General features: G+C 40.1%; 1 protein-coding gene across 4 annotated transcripts in view; it reads left to right on the forward strand.

The window, feature by feature from the left end:
- The window catches only part of FAM110B (family with sequence similarity 110 member B), a 109,780-nt gene that overhangs the window by 63,946 nt on the left and 23,013 nt on the right, over positions 1–22,821 (forward strand). The window contains exon 2 of one of the 4 annotated variants that reach the window (XM_030446373.1): positions 8,762–8,832. The exons of the other annotated variants lie outside the window; for them this stretch is intronic. The gene's annotated coding sequence lies outside the window, so the exon portion shown is untranslated. The remainder of the gene's footprint in view (positions 1–8,761; positions 8,833–22,821) is intronic. 4 annotated transcript variants of the gene reach the window in all.

A 22,821-nucleotide genomic window follows, 5' to 3' on the forward strand; every position in this document is an offset into this window, starting at 1 on the left:
ACCATACATACTCTTTTGAGAAGTATCTTTAAAATGGGAGAGGTTTGGGGTTTTTTTCTGTTCAAGCATAGCTTCCCTGGGTAATCTCTTTAAATTTGTACATATTATATGGACCTAGAGACAGTTTAAGGAAGAACAGTGGTAGAATCTTTATTCCCTGTCAAAACCTGTGCATACAGGTATATATCAGGTTTTGAAAATCTGAAGACACTAGGCAAATTGATGATTTGTGATCATGGAATCTGAAGGTTTATGCAATTTAGCAATTGCTTCTCACTGGAACTGGTAACAGTCATGAGAAATGGCAGTAATGGTTACTGCTAGGCATTGCATAGCTTGGCGACAAACCCAGTCTCTATCATGGGAGGGCTTGTTCAGGGGCAGCTTTTCAAACCCTAATGCTTTTTAAAGCAGTAACTGAGGGCTGGATGTAGCTGGCCTCTTTGCAATCAAAAAAAATCTCATTACCAGTGCACAGGTACTTTGCTGGGCTTCTGGGTGGTTCTGGGAGTTTTGGGGTGGATAAGTGGAGGCTTGGAAAAGAGGTTTGGAAGGTGAGGAGGCACATGGTGGAGGCATCCCAGGGCTGAGATATTTACCAGCATGGTGGCACTCCTCATGTCACCGTCACCATGTTTAGAGGTGTGTGCCAGTTCATTCACTGAAATCTCCAGGGGGTTTGTAGCAGTTGCTAGGCAACTGGAAAACATTTTTTATGTGTGTTTTTATTCCTTACCCAAGGACTCTCCTTGCAGCAGGGAGAGGAGATAGGGAAGGAGCATGGTGTGGCAGCATGGTGGCTGCCCAGCAGTGCTGTCCATCCTTCCATCTGTCACTGCCAAGGTGATGGAGAAAGGCCCAGACTCAAGCAGCACTCCCCTCTCAAATTTTCAACTCTTTTATACTGTCAAGGAAATTTCAGTTTTTTACATGCTTAAATACTACCCTCGACAAGAGAAGATGCTGTATTTTAAGTGTTCCTCTGACAAGGAGTGAAATTCTCCAGTAAAACTGGTATTTTGAGGCAGGCGATCAGATGTAAAGGGATGTAAAATGAGAGCTCAGCTGCCTCTAACCCACCAGCTCACTTCTCCCTTGATGGACAGGAATTCTTTTGGCATGGGCATCAATTAAAACAACTTTATATTTTTGCACCACCCAGCAGTACACAGTATACAAACAGACGGGTAAATGGGCCATTTTAGGGGCTGGCATGCCAGCTATTGAGATATAAATTCTACTGCTGGTGTTTCAAATTATTATTTCCCATAAACTATGACTGACTTGTAAGGATTATATTCAAATTAGTGCATCTTGAAATTGGCTGGTACTTCATGCATTTTTATCCTTAAAATACGATGTCCTCATCGGCAGTAATTTAATTTTGGTGTTTGATTTATTTTCAGGCCCCTTAGTTTTACAGCTCATGTGTTGTGTTGTTGGCAGAAAGGCAGCTCCAGTGGGGTTTAATAACCCAGAGCCAGTAGTTTGAAGTAACAACTGTTGGTTTTCATCAGTTTTCTTTCCAATTAAGATGCAGCTCTTGTGACTTTTGGAGGGTGTGGGGATTATTGACCAAAAGGTGTAAGCAGGATAATCTTGAAGTAAGGATCTGTCACTCAAAGCAGCTGGGAAAAGACCAAGTTGTGAGACCCCAGAGTATAGTGAGAGGTACCTGGGGCTGTGATTTTTGTGAGAATTCATGTAAAATTATCTGTTTCTTTTTTCATGTAAATGGAAGAGAATTAATGATTCAGAGAAGATTATTCTAAAGGATTTTTCACACTTTGTGTTACGTGACATAATAGGGGAGTGTACATTTGCTAATGGCTTTGACCTTACAGCTTTATTGTGACATTTTGAGCACTCACAGGTACAGAACTTTTTGATTTTTAATACACCGGTAAGTCTGAAAATTCTTGAGCATCACCGTTTTTTTTCTTCTTTTTCTTTTTCTTTTTTTTTAGTTAAAGCCTATAAATACTAATCAGTAGGAGAGAGAGCCACACAAATGCAGACACATTTTGCAGTGTATTTATTTTTTTAAAATCCAATATCATGTGCTCTTCCCTCAGACTCCACCCATACAGAGCAGAAAGTCGGTCATAACTAAACAAATGCTTCCACATTGGAAATCACATGAATTAAACTGTAGTGCCTTGTATACATACATATATATGCCACTACACATACATGTAGTATATTTTGACTGATGTATTTTTCCAGGAGGGAAGGTCCTTTGAGCAGGAGAGCAGCTTCTCTGTTATCTTCTGGATGTGATTTTTGGAAAGCTAGGGGCAGAGGGGGACAGGGGTCCTGGGTTTCTGGCTCACTTATTGCTGCTTTGTGTGGCAAAGGAAAGCAAGAAGCAATCCTGTGCTTGTGTAAGTCTTTTTTGAGGGATTTGCATAATGTCTTTGGACACAATTTCCTCCTTTCCCTCCAGCTTTCTGAAAGGAATATGTTATAGCCAGTTGTTTCAGAAAACTAATCAAAAATGCTTTGAAATTACCTCCCAACTATAGATGATAGTATCATCTAAAAGGATAAGAATTAATCAGCCGAGTCAAAAATAGAGAAGTTGAATATTTGACATATTATCCCACTAGGACCAGCAAGTTTAAATTCCTATTGATTTTCATAATAAACCCCCCTCTGATTTCACATACCACTGAACTCCACGATCATATTAGAATATTAGTGCTATTGGCAAGTGATATTATAAACTGATACATCTAGCTCTTACTGACACAACCATAAACTAGTGGCTGTTTTCTCCTTTATTTCAACACAGCAAGAGTGAGAAAAAATCTGTATGATCCCAACATTTTTCCAGATATTTTTGTGAATGGTAAGACTACAGGAATACCCTAAGAAGGTCATTCCAGCAAGTTTCTTACAAAAGGTGTTTGCACACGAGATAGAAAACATAATAGAAAACATCCAGTCTGCAAGATTTAAATTCAAATACTTGGTGCTGTTTGAAGAAAGATTGTTGCTTGAAAAATTTCTGGGATAGGTGGGGGTTCCTTGTTCTCAGTAAATCCTAGTACGAAAGTGCTGTATGATGTGGACAGTTTGGCAAGGGCTGGTTGTACTGAGAGCAAACAAACTTTGTTCTTTGAGATATAAAGAAGCTTGTATTTTTATCAAGTTCTTCTGAATGTAGGACAGATACTCTGGCCTGTTTGCATGGGGTGACTGTGAAGATGATGTCTTTTGAACACTGAACTTTATATGAGAATGTTTTTAACTTGAATATTTTCAGTTTGAAGATTGATCAAGGATGGCAGGTTGACTTTTAGGGCATCCAGTGCCATTTAACATTCCCCAGAGTGTCTGATAAAGCATGGTGGGACAGGGTTGTGCAGTGTGAGAAGCTCTGAGAATGAGGTGCCACTGGGTTTTAAATAGTATAATGACAGTGAAAGTGTCTTCTGATTGCAAGCAGTCTGCAAAAGTTAAACCAGAGATGGGATGTTAGAACTTTTGGTTGTTTTGGCTTTTTATTGTTGCTTGTGGTTGTGGTTCTGTTTGTATTTACACAGGATCTATTCCTGCATGACAAACAAAACGAATTCTGTGTGTATCTCAACAGGTTTTAAAAAGCTGAAGGAATAGTTAAAAAAAACAAAAGGCAATACAAACAAACAAACAAACCCATAAAGCCCCAAAACTAAAAAAGCAGGAATTTTCATAACTTCCTCAGTCACTAACTTGATTATAGTGGATGTATAAAAAGTGGTCTACTTTGGTAGTACTCAATGTTACCATGGTAACATTGACTTATTAATTTAGAAAGCCTTCAGGCTAATTTTGAGAACACTAACATTGCACTAGTATACCAAAACATGAAAAGACTTATTGTCAAAGTAAAGGCTGAATGTTTAGGATGAGCCCTACAGATACATGTGGACTGTTTTCCCCCATTTTCTATTAGGTTTTACACTGTTTATATTATAAAAAAGATATGTGACCAGAAAAAAATTAATATTAATTTATCTTAATGGTTCTGCTGTTTCTCTTACAATTTTTTTTTTAATTTCCTCCTGGGAACTGGACATTTTGGGTCCCATTGTGAAAGCCTTGGTAGGTAGAACTGCTTAGCAGCAGAGGGATATTACTAGGGGTATGTGCTTCCTTCTCCCATTATTAGGACTCTTCCACACTCCAAGTCCTGGATATTAACAGGTTCTGCATCTTATTTGCATGTGATTACAGTTTTTTCCCAATTATATTGATTTATATCAAATGCATTTACATTGTGGATTTCTACTAGCACTTTTTTCTGTATATTTGGATAAAAACAAAAAAAACCCAAGTAATTAAATTGTAGAATCACTGGCTAGGGTTAGAAGGGGCCTTAAAGGTCATGTAGATTCAGCCCACCTGCCATGGGCAGAGATACCTACTACTGGGTCAGGTTTCTCAAAATTACATCCAGTGTGGCCTTTGAACATTGTCCCATTGAAATGCTGTGTTACTAGCACTACACTCATTCTCAATAAAGCAAAAAAAGATTTAAAAAGGCAGCTGTAGGGAGGATGAAATGCTAATATTCACTAGGAATACAAATTAATTAATTCAGGTGATACTTCACTGTCACTGTTTCTTACTGCATCCATAATTTCCTTTATCTTATGGTAAAAAAAAAAGAAAAAAAAAAAAAAAAATCCAAAATCACCTGTTACACTCCCTGTCATGAGTTACCTCTAATAATAGCAGAGTAATTTTAGCCTAAGCTCCTTGAACCTGTTCTCATAACACCCTTAAGGCTGCTGTGTGCCTTTATATCTTTGAGGCTGCTGAGAACTGTGGTTGTTTGGGACTAGCAATGCATGTGTATGCCTAGGGTGTGGGTCAGTTTGGGCCTTTTTCACCAGATCTTGCAATGGGGGATTTTTTGGCAATATTTCCTCACTCACATGCTTTTCTGTTGCCTGTTAGTATATTTGCACACAACTGGATTTGTCACCTAACTCGGTTATGTTAAGCAAAGCCAATCTTTGCATGGGAAATAAGCAGTATTTATTAGATCTCAGTTGAATTTATTGTGAAGTCTAACTAAAGAAGATTTTTGCCAGAAAAGAAGTGACAAGAAAATTGGAGTATCAAGAAATACAGCTAAACCAGAGCTGACTGAACAGTAACCTCCTTCAAAGAAGTATACATAACCAAATATGCTTTGTAGTAACTTGGTGTGTTTCTTGTTTCATGATAATTTCTTAAATTCTTTTTAGGGGGCAGGGGTAGGTTTTACTCTAATTTTTTAAGGGGTACTAAACTGACAGCTCTGGAAAGCAATAGTAGCATTAGATTGCAATACCCGCTTGGCCAAAATCTAAGCTTCTTTTAGATTCTGAGCTTTTATTAAAAAAAAAAAAAAAAATTAAAACCAGGCATGACCATTCTTGTGGTCATGAGGATTACTGTTAGACCTGTGAGCAGAATGCAACTGAAGCAGTCATGTCCTCAGGTGTCCTTGTCCTACCCAGAGCTTGGATACATTTTATCTACCATACCAGCCTTATGGAGTGTTGACTCCAAAGCAGAACAAGGGTCTGAAGGCTGCTGTATCTCCTCTGAGCATGCAGAGAGTGTGCCTGTGTGCAGTGTTTCTCTGCAGGTCGAGGAGAAAAAGCCCTAAACTGAAACAGCATGATGCTGTGTTTGAGCCAGATTTTCAAGCTTTTCCATAACAGTGCTGTGCATATGTGCAATTACAGGGAGTAGCCAGTACTGTGAGCTGAGCATGTTGGATGCAGGTACTTAAATGAAACAGTTAACATTCAGATTTTAAAAGAAAAACTGAGTGAACCTGCAGGAGAGCATCAATGGTTGGCACAATTAAATGCATCAGGAACTGAGCTGGGTTCTAAATGATGCTTCTTTTTCTTTGTCCTCCCTGCACTTCTTTTGGTGGGAGGACATTATTTTTATCCTGTATCAATTCTTTGTCCTGATTTTGCTTCGCCCCTCTAAGGAATGTTTCAGAGGAGAGAGAAGGGTGTTGCCTCAGATGCAGGAGATGAGGTCCTGCTGAAGTATGCCTTCCTGCAGCCTTCCAGGCAGAGGATGCCTTCAGCTACCCACCACCCTCTTCGTCGTGCTTTGACTCCCAGCAGCCTTGCCCTGACCAGCTGCTTGACATCCAGTGTCATGGTGATGTACTGCTGGACCAAAATGGCCCAATTTTAGGTCAGAGAGGTAGCAATCAGTGCTGGGATAAAACTGAAGGGTGGTGGTCTCTGGTTAGGATGGGCTCTAGACCAGATCTTGAAGTTAGGTTGGAGTGCACACCCTGGACCCTTCCCAGGAGCCAGTGTGATGTTGGAGGTAGCGCAGAGGTGGGGACAGGGATGGAATGGATAGGAGTCCAGCCTTCTCTCCCCTTTACAATGGGAAGGCATGGGAGAGGAGCAGTATGGGTGAAACAGCCACATTTGGCCAAGTTTCTATGCTCAGTGGTGAGAGTGAGCCTGAGCCTCTGGGACCGCAGCCGTGGAGTTTTCCATGTTGGCTGTGTTTCCCTTCCTTGCAGCCTGCCATCCCAGACAGATCCCATGGCATGAGGGAGAGCACGGTGACACGTCCTGCTGCTGAGCCATTCCAGCTGTGTTGCAGCATCTCATGGCTCCCTTCCCCCTGCTAAAGTAAATAGACATTTAGAGTTTTAATTCTATTGCTTAGCAAGAACAAGTTCCTATTGCTGCCTGCTCCGCTCTTTGGGACTCAGGAGCAGCAGCCAATGGCATTTTGGCATTATCTGGAGATAAAACAGAAATTACTGTCTGGTTTTATCTACTTAAATGGCTGTTGTCAAAATGTATTTTACTTTAAGAACTTGTGTACTATCTGAGCACTCCCTTAGTTTTCTCATTTCCACCTCTTTGCTACTAATTGTGTTTTTCAGAGGTCTGAGAGGCTTTTCTCATCTGTGGTTGCTACCAGGGCCAGTATCTCAAGGTTTTCTAAGCTTGAAATAGCATTAAGGTGATTCTGGGAGCAGGTACTCTGATCAAATTGATTTCAGAGGGGCTTTAGGGATTTAAAAATTTTTTTTAAAGTGTATTACTTGCCTGTGTGACAGTTGAGTAGACTCATGCATAAAGAAAAAGCCTTTGACAGAAGGAACCACAACCTCCTGCTGCTGTGCTGCAGTGCAGAACACATAAACAGAGACTGTGTTTTGTTTCCTTCCACACCTCAAATCTGAATGCCTGTTCACAGCCTCTTGCAGACCTCCTGCCACAGGCTCTTTGGGGGCCAGTTCATGAACTGCCAATATGGGCAACTCAGCCTTTTCTCTCCTCTTCCCATCCTTTCACCTGGAAGGAAGATTTAGGTGCATCACCACCAGGGGGTTGGGTCTGTCCCTTCCACAAAGGTGGGATGCTTTTACACACAGTCCTGGGTCCATGTCCTGTTCAGCACTGAAGGTTTGATTTTATGGATTAGTTCAGCACAGACTGGTTGGATTTACAGAAGAGTGACTCAGGCTCCTTTCCCAAGTATGTGATTTGGATGCTTTGGGGTTTTTTGTTATAAATTATGCGGCAATGGCAGCGTTCATCCTCCCCACTCCAGGGTGTGTTTGTGTCCAGTTTCTTCTAGCTTCCTTGAACACTTCAGGGCAAGTTACTGTGGTACTTTATCCAGCCAGTGATGCTCTTTGTTGGGAGAGAGATGGCTTGCAGGGCTGCTCCTTCAGAATTTTGGATCCCAGTGTCCCAAGCTTTTATATACCTACATGTTAATATTTGGTATGCCTCATGAGGCTGGGTTTTTCTGTGGATGTCAGTGACACAAGTTGCATGTTTTTTCTCAGTCTAGTCAAGGAAGAGGTAGAGAGCAGAACTATTCTTAGACTAGCAAATAAAAACATAACTTCTCAGGTGCTAAAGATAGCCTAACTGTAACTCTATAAAGACTTATTTTCTACTATTTCTTATACTTGAGGCAGCAATGTTGTTTAGTGTTACCCCTAGGTTGGCATCTCCTGTGTGTGTTTTTCTGTAATATGGTAATAAAGTTGCCATGGGTCTGTTACTGATGTTTTTCTTCAGTTTGCTGCTTCCTGTGGCTTTATTATAGAAGTTAGTTTAAGATGATGTAACTTTAGGTTTTAGGGTTTTTTTCCCTTCAGACTGGATTATATTTCATTTGTGCCCATGTTTTAGGAGTTTAAGTCAAAATTGCTCCAGCAAAAGTAATCTTATGGGTAGTGTGATAGAACAGCACTTAACTTTGTCATCTTTCTTCAAGATGTTTCTCCAAATTTCCCTCTTCTAAAGACTTTAGTTTTGTCCTTTCTAAACTAAACTGATATTATAGAGCAAATTCAGATGCTGTGCAAACCACATTCAAATTAGGAAGAGCTGAAAATACAAGTCTGAACAAATATTTAAAGTTCAAAAGAATCTAAAAGAGGTCAAGAACATAAAACAAAATGCATAATTAACTTTACCAAAGATAATTACAAGTAAAACTGTTGCAGGTATTGGAGAGACCTCAAAAAGTGCTTCTCCTGTGTAGACACCTCAAATGAACAGTCAGGTGCAGATTCCTTATTCCCTGGAGGAGATCAATGATATGGGAAGGATATCAGGAAAGAAAACCACAAATACAAGGCATAAAATTGTAGTACGAGAGAAATTTTCAACATGGAGATTGTAACAAGAATCAGGGAGTAGTTTTATACTAAGGGATTGCTTTAAATTTATAGAGAAGACTATCTTTTATATATCTTTATATTTTGTAGAGGCATAAACCCAGGGACTGATCTACACAAACTGAGAAGAGGCTCTACTACTGGATCTAGTAATTCATTAGGTAAGAGACAGTAGAGAAAATTCTTCAGTTCACAGGGTAATGAACTAGAGAAGGGCTCAGCTCTTTTTCCTAACATCTGTAATTGCTAATTACTTATTAGCTTTTTATAGGTGTGAAGGTAAAAATAAGACTGCCTCTCACTCAGATTCTCCTGCAAATCTCTCAGAGAAATAAAAATGTAGCCCATGAATGAACTTCGCTCTTTCTCTAAAACGTGTTAACTAAATTAGATGATGTGAACTGTACTTATTATGACAGATCTGGTTTCTGTTGTCGTGATATGGAAATTTTATTTGCTTTTCTTACATTTATAAATCCATTCTCAGCTCTTTCATGTAACCTACTGTCATTTATATACAATGTGTTTTTTTTCCCCAAGTTGTTTCTTTTCTGATACATCTCCTTTATATCTTTTCTAAAATTTAAAATCATCCTTTGGTTTAGATACTTATTAATCTGTGGATTTATCCAAAACTCCTTAAAACAAAGTTTCTTCTCAGACTGTGACCCATCCAAATTGTTTTTCTCCTTTGTGAATAATTTTCAATGCTTGATTACAAGCTCATCTGCTTTAGTTGCTAGTGAAGCTAGTAAATATTCAGTAGGTGTAGCTTCTCTGATGATCTCTCTATTAATCTTTGGCTAAGACTACAGCCAGTGGGCAAAAATTTTCACAAGTCATCTTCCCTTGGATTGCCTGGGCTGCCTGTGCTCAGAGATGCCCACAGTGATACCCTGTAGGGCGAGCTAAAACATCTTGCATTGCTGTCCATTAAGCTTTTCCCCTCTGGATTCACACGTAGTTGAACACCTCAGTCATGTAGGAATTGCTGTAAAAATGTGCTTGGTTGTTGTGTTGTTTTGAGCATATAGTCTTAATTTTAAAGTATTACGGGAGGAAAAGCACCACATGTTGAATCCAACAAGTAGAAAGTGGTTTTAGTGGGCACAGGTGCAGTGGATCTGTTGCAGCTTTTTCCTGTGGTGCTACCTTGGGACAACTTCGGCTGCTGTAGGATGCTGGGGATTTCTCCCTGGCTTCAGCCCTCTGAGGAACAGCAGACCCTCAAGGAAAGAGAACTGAGGTTTTCCCTCTTTCACCTTCTATTAGCACAGACATTTCTCACCTCCCTGTGGCACGTGGTTGCTTCTTCAAGGAGTTTTACTCTTCTGAATATGGCTGGCTTGGCTCATTTGCAGAAACATGAGGAGGCTGCTGGTTTGACAGCTCGGCACCCAAAGCACCCTATTTAACATCAGTGAGGTCCAGTGTCTGCACCCACTTCCCCCCAGCCTTTGTCATCATTCAGCTGAGGTGCCAGCACAGCAGCAAGCAGCCTCCAGCAGAGAGAGAACTCTTTCCATGTGTGCTGCTGGCTCAGCTCCACTTTTCCTCACATGGTGATGATTTCTGCCTGCCAGCAGTCTCCCCATCGCGTCCCGGTCACTCAGGCAGTGAATCAGGCCGAAGGATGGATGTCCATGCAGTGTTAGTGTTTGCAGCTTCAGCCTCCAGCAGCAAACTTTGGGGAAGTTAATTCTTCTTTCCAATCACCTCGGCCAATTCCTGACATCCTCTGCATCTTTTGTGCTGACTTTGTTCTTTAAATTTGCATTGGGACTGTCATCTCATTCGAGACTTAGGTCAGCAGGAAAACAATCTAAGTGTGGAAAAACACATCGTTGCCATTCCCTGGGAATGGAGCAGCATGGATGACCTAAATTTGAAATGCTCTGTACTCTGTGGCTGATCCCATGTCCTCAGGCTGCAGCCTGTCTGTCTGCTGCAGTTGCAGGCTGAGAAGTGCTTTTAATTGAGGAGAACATCTCTACCAGTTTGAACTGCTGAAATTTTGACATGAGTAATATGGAACAAAATGAAGTAAACTACAGAAAGCAAGAGAAAGAAATGAAAAATCAATCAAACAAACAAACAAAAAAAACAATGTACTTGAGAAGCCTGACCAAAGCACAAAACTTGCATTACATTCGTACAATGGGGTGTGTTTCAGCAGTTTAATTTATTCACTTTTCAGAACAGGCATGAAATGACTATATTTGTGTGTATGGGTGATAATAATGGGTTAGAAAAGCAACACATATTTTTGGGTGGGAGGAGGAACCAAGAGAACCAAGAGCTGCCTGAAGGCAAAACATTTCCTCTTTTTTTTTTTTTTTCCACTCTTCATTTTCAGCTTTTTTTCTTTCTCTTTTTTACTGTGTTTTGCTGTTGCCCATGCTGATGATGGAGAGCATCTTTGCAGTCTGCATGAATTGATTCAGCATGTGGCCAGCTGTGCTCACTGCTTCCTCTACATCACGGCTGCCACAGTTTGCTGCTGGTTCGTATGCATTCATGAGGATGGGCTCACACACTCACACACTCACACTCACTCACGAGGTGTAGGAGTGCAAGTCTTGGGAGCACTTGGCAACAGCCCCCACGCATGGTGATCGTGATGCTTGCTCACATTAAAATACAGCACAGAAAAAGTCAGGGAGGCTTTCCTGAGGAACAGTAAGATGCAGCTTGTAGAAGCAAGCCTCGTTTTGCTTTTGCTCTTAAAAGCAGATGTTTTGGTTTAGTTCCAGGCCACAAAATTCTCCTGACTTCTTCTTCTCAGACCATGATGGCATCAGTGCCCCAGGGAAGGTATCTCCTGCTGTTCCCTCTTGCACAATGGGCAAACCCTGGGTCAGTGGTGATGACCCAGGAATACTGCTTCACAGGGTCCATCTAATCATTAAGAAAAATTGTTGCAGTTATTTTGGCAGAGGTCTTGAACACAACAAAGTGAGGGTTTGGATTGGGTTCCCCCTCCCCACTTTTCCTTGATTATGAGAAGTTTCTGTGTGGTTGTGCTGGTTGAACAGTCCAGAGGAAAACAGCAGCATTCCTGCAGGGGCTTGCAAGAATTTATACTGGCTTTTGCTGATGCCTGTTTTTATATCAGAGATGGCAAAAACATACTGACATATCTGCTCTATCTGCTTGGGAATGGAGATTTCATTTCTGCGTGAATCCACCCTCTTGCAGTGGGCTTAATAAATTGGATTACTTGTTTTAGCTTATCTGCACTTCCCCCTTGTCCTGGAGCAGATCCAGAGAAAGCCTTGAAAGATAAGGGGCTTCAGGGGAACAGAGATCTGATTCACTCCACAGAGGAAAAACCTAAAAGTTGCACGAAATTTAGTGGCTGCGTTGGAAGTTCTGTAGTTTTAGTCAGTCTAGAAGTGTTTTGTTCATTTCAAATCCTACTAATCTGTGGGGATGCTGCTGCTCTTTTAATTTTATTCTTTGGTATCTTAATCTAGGAGTTAAATAGTGTCTTTAATTAATTGGTTCGCTTTCTGTCTCTGGCAGTGTTTCTGACATTTCTCACTTATTCTTATCTTCCCCTGCCATGAGGTAGATTCCATTTTCTCTTTATAAGATATTTTACATCTTAAAGATGTAGAAGATCTTTACTTAAGATCTTCATCCTCCTTTGCAGGAATTGGAGAGTGTACTGGGGAAGAAAGCCATGATTTTTCTGGAGTTCAGGGCAAAATATATAAATCATAGATAATTCATAGATTGTAGAGTTCCATGGAACTTCTAGAAGCATTTTCAGTACGTATTTATCATCCAGTGCGTGCCATGACATCAGATGAAAAATTTGAAGTCTGCTACAATGATACAATTTTGCCCTTTGCTGTAAAAATACGTTATACAGATTTATTTAGCAGTTTGGTGGGGTTTGCTCCCAAGTTATTGTGCTCCTATGTACTTAAAAAGAAATGCAGGTACGTATTTAAGTCTTGCACAGTTACTGACATGAATTTCTTCAGAAATACCAGTAGTTGTTCACTTTTGTACATTATGAAAAACAAATTATTGATACTTGTTAAAGTACCACTGAGAAGAAAATGGACAGATTTACCCAAAGGCCATGTATAAAAAAGCAGCATACATGTTTTTGCTGAATTCCTGTAGCAAATACTGAAATCTAAGAAGAACTAGGAACAAGTAATAAAAACAGGTAAACAGTTGCTCAGTTTAAGTTTCATGCCATTTCTGCCCAAAATTGTGGTGGTGTCAGATTTTTCTTGTTTCATCTTCTGTCTCCCATATATTTCAAGTTCTGAAAAAATATATGCAATTCATATAAAACATGAGATTCATAAACCTGATTTTTGATGTATCCATCTGTGTTTTGTCTCACTTTGATCTGAATATTTTAATGGAGAACTTTTAATGATATTCAGGCTTTAAGAAAACTTCACAAAATCAGTGATTTAGTGCATGGCTTGTCTTTTTTAATTTCCTAACAGCTTTAAGATAAATAATACAATCTTTACAGCATAAGGGCAGGCATTTTTTGTGATAGCTGCTTCTCATTTAAGATTACAGCTAGAGAAGAGAAGTGCTGAGTTTCATAATTCACTGAAATTGGACACTTTTAAAGTTTGTCTTACGGCAGCACTTAATAGCATATCTATAGATGGGGCTGTTTCAAGTTCTATTGTAAATCTGACTTTATAAGTCTTTAATGTTGTATAGGCTACTAAAAATCACTGTAGGATTGAATGTGTGAAATAAAATTGGGGGATTTTAATATATTTTTAACTACTCAGGGAGTTTTGTCATCTTAGATGCTTTTTCACCAAAATTTCATTTTTCTTGGGTTTGGAATAATTATTAAAGCTTATCTTCATGTCTGAGGGAAGAGAAGGAAAAAAAGAAAATTAAAAAAGAGAACCCAGAAATAAAATTGCTTACTGCACAGTAAAGTTTAAAGTATAAGTGTGAGCTTTTGGCAGAGGAGAAAAGGGCATAAATATTTAGCATGAAACATACTGTAATAATAGCTAATAATTTTTTTCTCATGGTAAGAGCTCAAACCTCCCCGTGAGCTACAAAATATGAGCTGTGAGTCACTGAAAGTTACCTGTTTTGGAAGACAGCCCCTCTGTACATCTCTCCTTTCTTGAGAATTCTGGGCTTAAGCAAGAGAAGAAGTGGTCTGACCTGAAATTTCAAGTTTTCATGTTTTTCCATGAAGGATTCACCTTTTTGGCAACATAAAGTGAAAAATGTGTGAACAGTTTGGAAATGTGATTGAAATACACATCTTGCTTACAGGAGTAATTAAGGAGTAAGCATGAGTGAATAACCCTATAAGTTAGCCATTAGTCAGTGTGCTGCACTTTGTCAGTTCAGTGATCTTGCCCCAAGGCTGTGCAGGGCTGCTAGAACACCTTTCTCAGAAAACCCTTGTGCCTTTACTTCCTAGTGATGATGCAAGACCAGTTAAAAATTTGTCTGAGGAATACTGTATTAAAATTTCTCTTGATCCCTATTCTGCTATCCATTGTAATTTACACTTATCTTGTTCCCTGCTAGAGTAGTCGTTTCTGGCTCAGTTGTCTGATCTGAAAAGAGCAGGATGCCAAATGCAAGGGTGACAGCCAGCCTGCCTGTGACCTGCCAGCAGGACTTTAAATGGCACCCCTGGGGAAAGGAAATAAGGTTAAGAGCAATAAATATAAGGGCAGAACAGACCCTGGAGCAAAGATCTACAAATTTCTCTCTGTCATACTCCTTCCCCTGCTTCTGTAGGCTTGAAGTCATGTTAATTTCCTTAGCAAGGTATAATAAGCTTTCAGAGGGCTAGGGGCTGGTGACAGTAGCATGCTATCACTGGATTGGGGTGCTAGGTTAAGGGTTGGACTTAATGATCTTAAAGGTCTTTTCCAAGCTAAATGATTCTATGATTCCATCCTCCTTTACTAGGTTGGAGTTTCCTGAGCATCTCTGGCATTGCTCCTTTTGACCTTTTCCAGGCACAGGGGCATGTTGCCTGATGTTTGGTTGCTGTTGGGCAAAGAAGTGAGATTTAGGGAAGCTGTTATCTCTGTCTGCCACATAAAGCACACTTTGACAACCCAAGAAAGCCCCAAGAGTCTCTATATCTGTGGTACACAACATACATTTTGGACAACAGCACCAATATTTTGCTTTTGTCTGTAACTTGGCTGCTGGGAAGCGACCCTGTGGGCTGTTCTGGGCTGATTGGGGCCAGCAGAGATAACAGAGCTTGCATTGCCCAGGTGCACAGGAGACCTGCCAGGGAAAGAAGGAGAAATTAGTGTAGGATAAAAGCAATTCCTAAGGATAGCGTGTCCTATCACCTTGGTTCCTGGTGAGATGGCCAGCTGCCAGTTCCTCCTGTCTGGCTCCCATGGAGCCAGCCCTAAGCATGGTTTAAGATGCACTGGCTGTTTGTCTAACATTGTTCTGTATAGGCAATCACAGAAACTTATGTAAGGATTCAAATAGAGGAGAAAAAGTGTTAAGATTTTCAGGTATCACTTACATTTTAGATGCTTAAGACATTATGGTCCACAGCTTGCCTCACAGTTAGGCAAGAAAAACCCTTTTCATGCTATTAGACTCTATTGTTTCAAGAGAGGTTATTTTTCCTGTGAAATTTAGTGTCCTTCAGGTATCCTCTTGTGGAAAAAAACCAATGCTTTTTTAGCACTGTTATTTTTGCAATATCCAGATATATACTTGAACACTTCTGCATGTTGTATTGTTTACTCATGTTGTCTCACTTGAGCTTAAAACTGCCAGGCAGCCAGGGACTTGCTTCCCTAGCTGTTCCACATGTGGAGACTGGAGAGAAATAGAAGTTCCCTCAGGGAGCAAGACAACAAGAGCTCAAGGTAGGCACTCCAGGACTCCATTTAGAGGAAGGGAATTTGGGTATCTTAACCTTGGTCATATTAATATTCCATTGCCCTCAGTTTATGTACCTTGAATCCATGTTGCACTGAAGTCAGGCAAGGCAGTTGTTCATGTTCACATATTGGGAGCATGCATGATATCAAAATCCTTTCTTAATTGTGAGCCCTTGTTGGAGTGCATGTAGTTGGTATGTTAGAAGCATTAGACATAGGAAGGTGTGTTATAGGAAGTGTAAAATAAAGTGCCTCAGGCAGCTGTGCAGCTTTGGTGTGAGGAAGACTATGGAGGATGTTTTCACAGGTATAATATAAAAAAACCACACGCTTGTTTTAACCCTCTGTACCTTCTGTAGTTTCATTTCAAAATACAGAAGTTGTACGTTATCCAGTTTCTGTTCCTGGGGACAGTTTAATTAAGGGGCAGAAACACTGGCCAGTTTGAACACAGAGAAGTTGTTTGCTTACCTTTTTATGTTCATTGGTATCAGTAGTGCCTGGTGAGCTGGCAGCACAGCAAGTCCTGCGATAAGGATGAATGTCTGGGCAGTAGACCCTGTACTCCAACTTGAAATCATCTGGGTAGCTCCTGCTCTGAAATGGATTGAACATGGGGGGTGAGGGGGGAAAGTATGTTATTATGTTTAATCAGAGAACATCAGTGTGATTTTTCTTCTTGAGAGGTGCCTTTCAGATTTGGAGAGGGTGGGGAGAAGGGAAACCTGAAACTTCTGTGTGTCAACACCCTGTTGCCGAGTGCCTGTTTTCAGGTACTGTCTGCACTTGTGTTGCAGAGTTCACCAAATAAAACCAGGTATAGGCACATAGATTTTTAATGACATAATCCTTTGGGAGTGCCTTTGTGTACTTGTCTACTACCAGATCATAAAATAGGAGTATCCTTACTAAGCCCTTTGCCACATGTTTGGTCAGGCACAGCAGCGAGGATTGCTTTGCATTGCGTAGAAAGTGGAGATCTGCTTATTTCTACTTGCAAGTGTGTGTGTGGATTTAACTTAAGAACTTGTATTCACACAGTTTTGCTGTTTAAATTAACATGGGGTGACTCAGTGTGTTTTCACTGCTGTCATCCCACAGTGACTGAACATTTTATTGTCCATAGACAATGCTAACAATGGTAGCATTAAAACAGCATTGTAGTTTGACAAGATGATATTCCATTCCCAGAACTGCAGAGTGACTAAGAGAGTTGCCCTTGTGAGACAGGAGAACAGAAGGTGACCTGCAGCACAAGCAGCACCCACTTCTTGGGCTGGGCTGCCTCTCTCCCGTCCTGCTTCGCCAGGGTTTGTCCCAGCAGTGAGCAGTGTTTCAGAGCAAGTGCTCCAGCATCCATCTCACCAAGAGCTGTTGTAACACAGCACCCTCCCAGGATGATCCTGCCCTAAGCTGCCTGTAACAGCTGAGCCATCCATCAGCATCCTGCATCTGCCACCCCATTCCTGACAGCCAGAACACCTGGGAGGGCATGCACCTCTTCTGGCCCCTCCTTACCTATTGCTTGGCCCCACCAGGTATGCAGATTGGTGAGGGACAGAGCTCAGTATTTAGTTTCAGTTCTTTGTAATAAATATGTTGTGGATGCGATGGCATTCCCATAGCATCCCAGTGCTTCCCAGTCAAGCATTTTACATAAGTTATGCTTGTCTTTACCATCAACTTTGGTGGAGGGATTGTAGGATGAAAGCAGCATGGCTGTAGTGACTAGTGGAAGGAAGCTGTGCTGTCTTTATAAGTGAGGTGTAGCTCATAAATGCAAATAAATTGTCAATACCAAATTAATAAGCATTAAATATGTATTATTAATCCTTAGCATCACCTCTTATTGTGTAAACATAATAACTTCCTTATCAAAAGAGTTGGTAATAATGCTTGGAACCTGAAAGCAAAATTACAGTGGTGTGATGAATATACATTTGTTCTTTCAGAGGAAGTACTAGAAGTAGAACAGTTCCACCCTGAAAAGTATTCCTTTTCAGTGGGTTTGTGATATAATAATTTTATTGGATAATCACAGCAAAGTCAGCATGAGGAGAAAATGAACTGAAGGAGAGATTGTTGGCAGGTCAGGAACCTCTCCTTAAACCACTTCAGCAATGCCATAGCTTGCATACACAGTGACAAGCATAAAGCCACTTGGAGGCTCACTGATGAGCACATAGATACTTCCATTGCAAAGCTCACTTCATACACATTAGTAATTAGGAAATAAGATAGCTGTGAATCCAGGCTCAGATCTTGCATGAAACATCTTTAAGATGTGCAGCCACTGATTAGGACTGGCTTCTTTAATGACACCTTTCTGCTGGCAGTGCTTCCCACGTGACAGAGTACCAGAGGGCTGTGCTTTAATTTCAGTAGCTTCATTATTAAGTTGAGCTCATCTATTAAGATGGATTTTTTTTTCAAATGTAATTTGTTTTTGATTGGGGTACTGAAGAAAAAGAGCTGACTTAAGGAAAATGACATGTGGGAAGAGAGTTGTGTGTTTCACAGTCCTGAGGTTCCAGGCATCCTTGCTGTGAAAAATGGGAGTTTATTTAATTAGCCAGTTTCTGTGTGGGTTTGCTGAGTTGCCTTAATTTGTTTGTTCTTTGTCAATTTCTAATAATGCTATTGTTTATTTCCACTAAAGAAGAAAAAAGTGTCTGCTAGGAATATTGCCTCTGTATTGTATCACTACAAGCATTTGTATGTTCTTGCCTCGACTGTCAGCAGAAATTCTGAGCTTCATGAGCTTCCATGAGCTGCAAGGAGCAGGTCACTTCTTTATTGTCAAACTGACAGTTCAGTCATTGTGATATGTACCATCGAACTGTGTGTGGGACCCTTGGTTGTTTCCCTGCCTAGTGTTTTGTGGCACTAGAAAATCCCCTCTGATGAGACAGTTACTGAATAGCCATGTTATACCTGCCACATAGTTTTTCCCGATGTATCCTGCATGTCCCTGCATATCTGTATCATCAGGGCAGTATATCTGGGGCTTCTGTAGGATAATGGATTATCACAGCATGCCAGCCAGGCTTGCACAGAATGACATCAGCCCCCTGCTTAGCCTCTGCTGACAGACACAGGCATCAGCAGCTTCTTGTCCTTCTCAGCCCTTTCCTGAACTGATTCCTAAATGCTGTACACAAAGTAGTCCTACACAGTGTAGTGCCTGTCAACTGACTGGCTTGCTGAATAAGTTACAGGTGCCTGCTGCTAAAAAGAAGAGATCGTGCTTTGGTTTTTTGTTGCTTTTTTTCTAGGTAGTTGTTCTGCCTCCTCATGTTTTCTTGATTTCTTCAAGTCATCCTGTTTTGTTTGCTGTTGACAAGTAAATCACTGAGAGATGCAGAATAGCAGAGGAAAAGCCCAGAAATGCATACTGAGCAGCAAATATCATAGTCTTTCAAGAATGGGCAAAAGGAACAGTAGAAAGAAATGGATGTATATGGTGATGAATTTTAATGTGTATGTTTTAGTATTTATTTTTGTACCACTCAAACAGAGGTAGCAAGATGATATCAGACAATTGTATAGGTTAGAGGGAGCCTCTGCAAGTCACCTGGTCCATCTTGCTGCCCAAATTGGGTCCCATTGGATCAAGTGGCTCAGGGCCATATATATGCTGGACATTTCTTAGCATCTCCAAGGATGAGGGTCCAGCAGACCCTCTTGGCTTCAGTCACAGTGTTTCATCCCCCGAACAGTGAAAAACTTTATTTTCCTGTATATACTCAGAATTTCCCATCTTGCAGCCCAGGCAATGCCTTCCTGCCCTCTCTTTGCATCTTAGAGGACAGTGAGTGTTCCCTTCTGTCAGGCAATTGTAGACAATGGGTAAGTCCCCTCTCTTTTCAGAGCTGAGCAAGCTCTGTGCTCTCACCCTCTCCTCTTACACTCCAGCCCTGCATTTGTGCAGCTGGGTCTATATGGGTCTGTCAGTGGGCAGCCAGCACCATTCCAGGCAGTGTTGCTTCTTCCTGTGCTGCCTCCCAGAAGTATTCCAGAGTGATTCCTTTTTTCATAACAACTGGTCTCAAGCTCTCCCTTGTTTCTAGCTTTTTTTTCTGTGACTTCTCAAAAAAAGTAACATTTTCAGATAAATGCATGTAGTATGATGTCACAATAAATTATATGTATGGTAATAGAAAGGAAAGCCATCGTTATTTTTCAGCTCCATTATTTTTACCTCTTGCAGTGTCCATTTTTATAATTATCCCCATCTAGCAAAGTCTTGACCCTAACTTTTTTCTTCTTGAAGAACTTAAAATGTTGTCCAGTATAAAATTAAATATTCTGCACTTAAATTCAAACATCCAACCCAAAAAGGTGGATGCTATTCCAGATCCAGGTGTATATGGTATTCTGTTTGTGAGTGGAGAGAAAAACTAGTGTTTTAGCAGTGTCTTCTGCTGCCTCCCTATTTTATTTATTTTCTTTTTTCAGATTCAGTTGCCCTCAGTATTTCCGGAGCCTTTATACAGATTCTGTATACTCTTGCAGCAAATCCAAACACAGTTTAGCAGGGCAAAGCAGGGTTGGAGACTGGCTCAGTGCCTGGAGTCTGCTTTTAACCTCTGCAAAGGCCCTTTTCTTAGCAGTGCTGAATGTGTTGTAGATATCCAACGTTTTCTAGCCAAGGGAGAAAAAAAAAATTCCAAGATACAACATCTGAATCTTAGTGAATCACGTTACAGGTACTGGCCTGGAGGAAGGCATCAGTTTGTAAAGATCTCAAGAAATAGGATCAAATATATTGTAAGCATCTGGGTTAATGACCTGAGAGCTACAGTACCTGGTGAATTCTTATGTAGTTTTTTAAGATATCCATTATCTACCAGCTGAAAATTCACTCAGTTACTCTGTGTATATATTCTAAAAGCATTAGGGTTTTCAAAGTATGTAATTTGAAGCAGTAGGTTTCAACCATTGTTTTGATGTGCTGTCCAATAGACTTATAAATTCTGTATTTAGACTTTGGATAAATCATTTTCTTCTTAGAGGTTTTTTTGAGAATTCCTTTGGAATAATTCAGACTTATCAAGGAGCTATTGACTATAGGTTAAAGCAAATAATATGTCAGGAGGTTGACAACTTGTTTTTATGTTATTTCTCACTGACTGAAGAAGTTGGGTCTGTCTCTCTCCCTAAAACAGAGTAATACCAACACCATATTGATCCATTCTTGAAGAGCTGTTGCTCATAGCATGATGCTCCTTTTGCAACTTGACATAATGTGCATCCCTTTACAAGTTACATGAATAAAAGATTAGAGAGGGAGAGTTTGTGACCTAGTTAGGAGTTATGTGCATGGTCTCCTTGGTTGAACTGAGGAAAAAGTAGAGCAAGGGGTATCTTTACATACAACAAGCCTTGTCTTAGTTTTTGGTTTGTTTTCTTTTAATGAAAGGGGCATTTATGAGTGTGTTCTCTTCTGATTTTTTTTGATTGAACATAAAACAGCTAGACATCAGAAAACTTAGTATGCACAGTGAAATTTAATTAGTTAACTGCATAAAAAATCAAAGGGTTTGGATTTTCTTTTTTTGTAGAGAGGAAGCAAGAATCCCATTTTGGCACTAGAGCACATATGTAACTGAGTCCTATTTTCATCTCTTCAGCAAAAGATGTTAGCAGCAGATATGTGTGTTCTGCTGCTAAAGCTGATGGAACAAGGATACTAGGAGGAATGGGCGGTATTTCTTAAATCCTGTACAGTGCCTTTGTGCAGACTTTTCAAAAGGTAGCCTGTAACTTTGTATGACCCAGTTTGAATTACTGTAGTCGGTTAATGGCAAGGTTTATGCTTGGTTTATAGGATAGCAAGCACCTACTTCTTCATGATTACAGTTTGATTTGTGGTTGGTAAGTACCTCTTGAAAGGATACACAGAGTCTCTGAACTTAGTCTTAATAAACCATTTACATGAAAAATATGGCCTTGACCTTTTTCAGTATCTGACAAATTCACCTTTTTGTAAAAATGATACAAAAAGGTATAATTTTGTAAAAATGTCTTAATATCTGTTATATGCAATAACTGGGAAAGCTAATACGCTTTTGTTGTACTCCAATAACACTGTTCTGACTGTAGTTACTTCTTTCAAAAACGGGTTATCTTTTGTGGTAGATTAAGCAAAACATAGTACAAATAAATGTGCTGAAACATCTGTTCAACATTAACTCAGAATGAGAGACAACCTGCAACTCTTTATTAGTCATAATTATTGCAAGACTTTTTTTAAAAACCAAACAACAAAAAACACAACTGTGCAGGTGGAGAATTGGAGGATTCCATTGTGGAAAATACCAGGTAAACTTTTTGAGTGAAATAAGAAAGTGGCACATCCAGATATGGGTATTTCACATAAGCCATCAAACCTTTTAAGTCGTTTTGCTGGTGGTACCAAACCCAGCAAAGTTTCACATGATTCATGCAAGCAAAGGTCAGTGATGATACTTTTATTCTCTTAAAAATTTCCACTTAGCTTTTATGGCTCTGTAACTGTCTTGGATTGGTTTTGGGTTTTGTTTTTGTTTTTTTTTTTTTTTTGTAACAGCACATTTTGCAAAAAAGCAACGAGAGGAATATTTTTACAAAAAAAAAAAATTGGTTTGTTGGGAAGTATTTAAAACAATTTTCTGTTTTCAGTCATAGGAAACTTGTTGTAAATAAGCTGTTGTAAGTCATGCAACCCGTGGTTCCAGCCACCTGCTTTATGACATACACTGCATGCTCCTTAGCCGAGCTCCAGCTGTGGCTCCCTCTCCTTTTATTTGCAGGTTGGCCAGCTTGGGCACATAGCATTCTTCTCTGAGTGTCTGCACATACCAGTCTGTGCCATCCTGGTCAAGATTGGTTGTCATCCAGGTAGTTCAAGTACAGTTGCATGTGTGGTTTTCACTTTTCTTGTGTTATTTCTAGGATTTTACTGTTTGGAGTCAAGATTTCACAGCAGAGAACAGATATGGAAAGCATATTTAGCTATAAGTATTTTAGGTTTTCCTAAGGCAGACTGCAAACAATAAGATGCTTTTAGAGGGTATGGTGTTCTCTAAGAAAATACTTGAAACTTGTTTTATAATACTTTCCTTCCATTTTTCTTTCACTTCAGTTTTCATTAGCAGGGCAAAACACACTCCTTTATTTTGCTTTAATTAATCTTTAAGTTTCAGATCTCTGAGTCTAAACTGAGATAAGTTTTGGCAATGCTGTGGGTGTCAATATCTAAGGAAAAAACAGGTGTGGCTC

The sequence above is a fragment of the Calypte anna genome, chromosome 2 (assembly GCF_003957555.1).
Source record: "Calypte anna isolate BGI_N300 chromosome 2, bCalAnn1_v1.p, whole genome shotgun sequence".
Taxonomy (NCBI): Eukaryota; Metazoa; Chordata; class Aves; order Apodiformes; family Trochilidae; genus Calypte; species Calypte anna.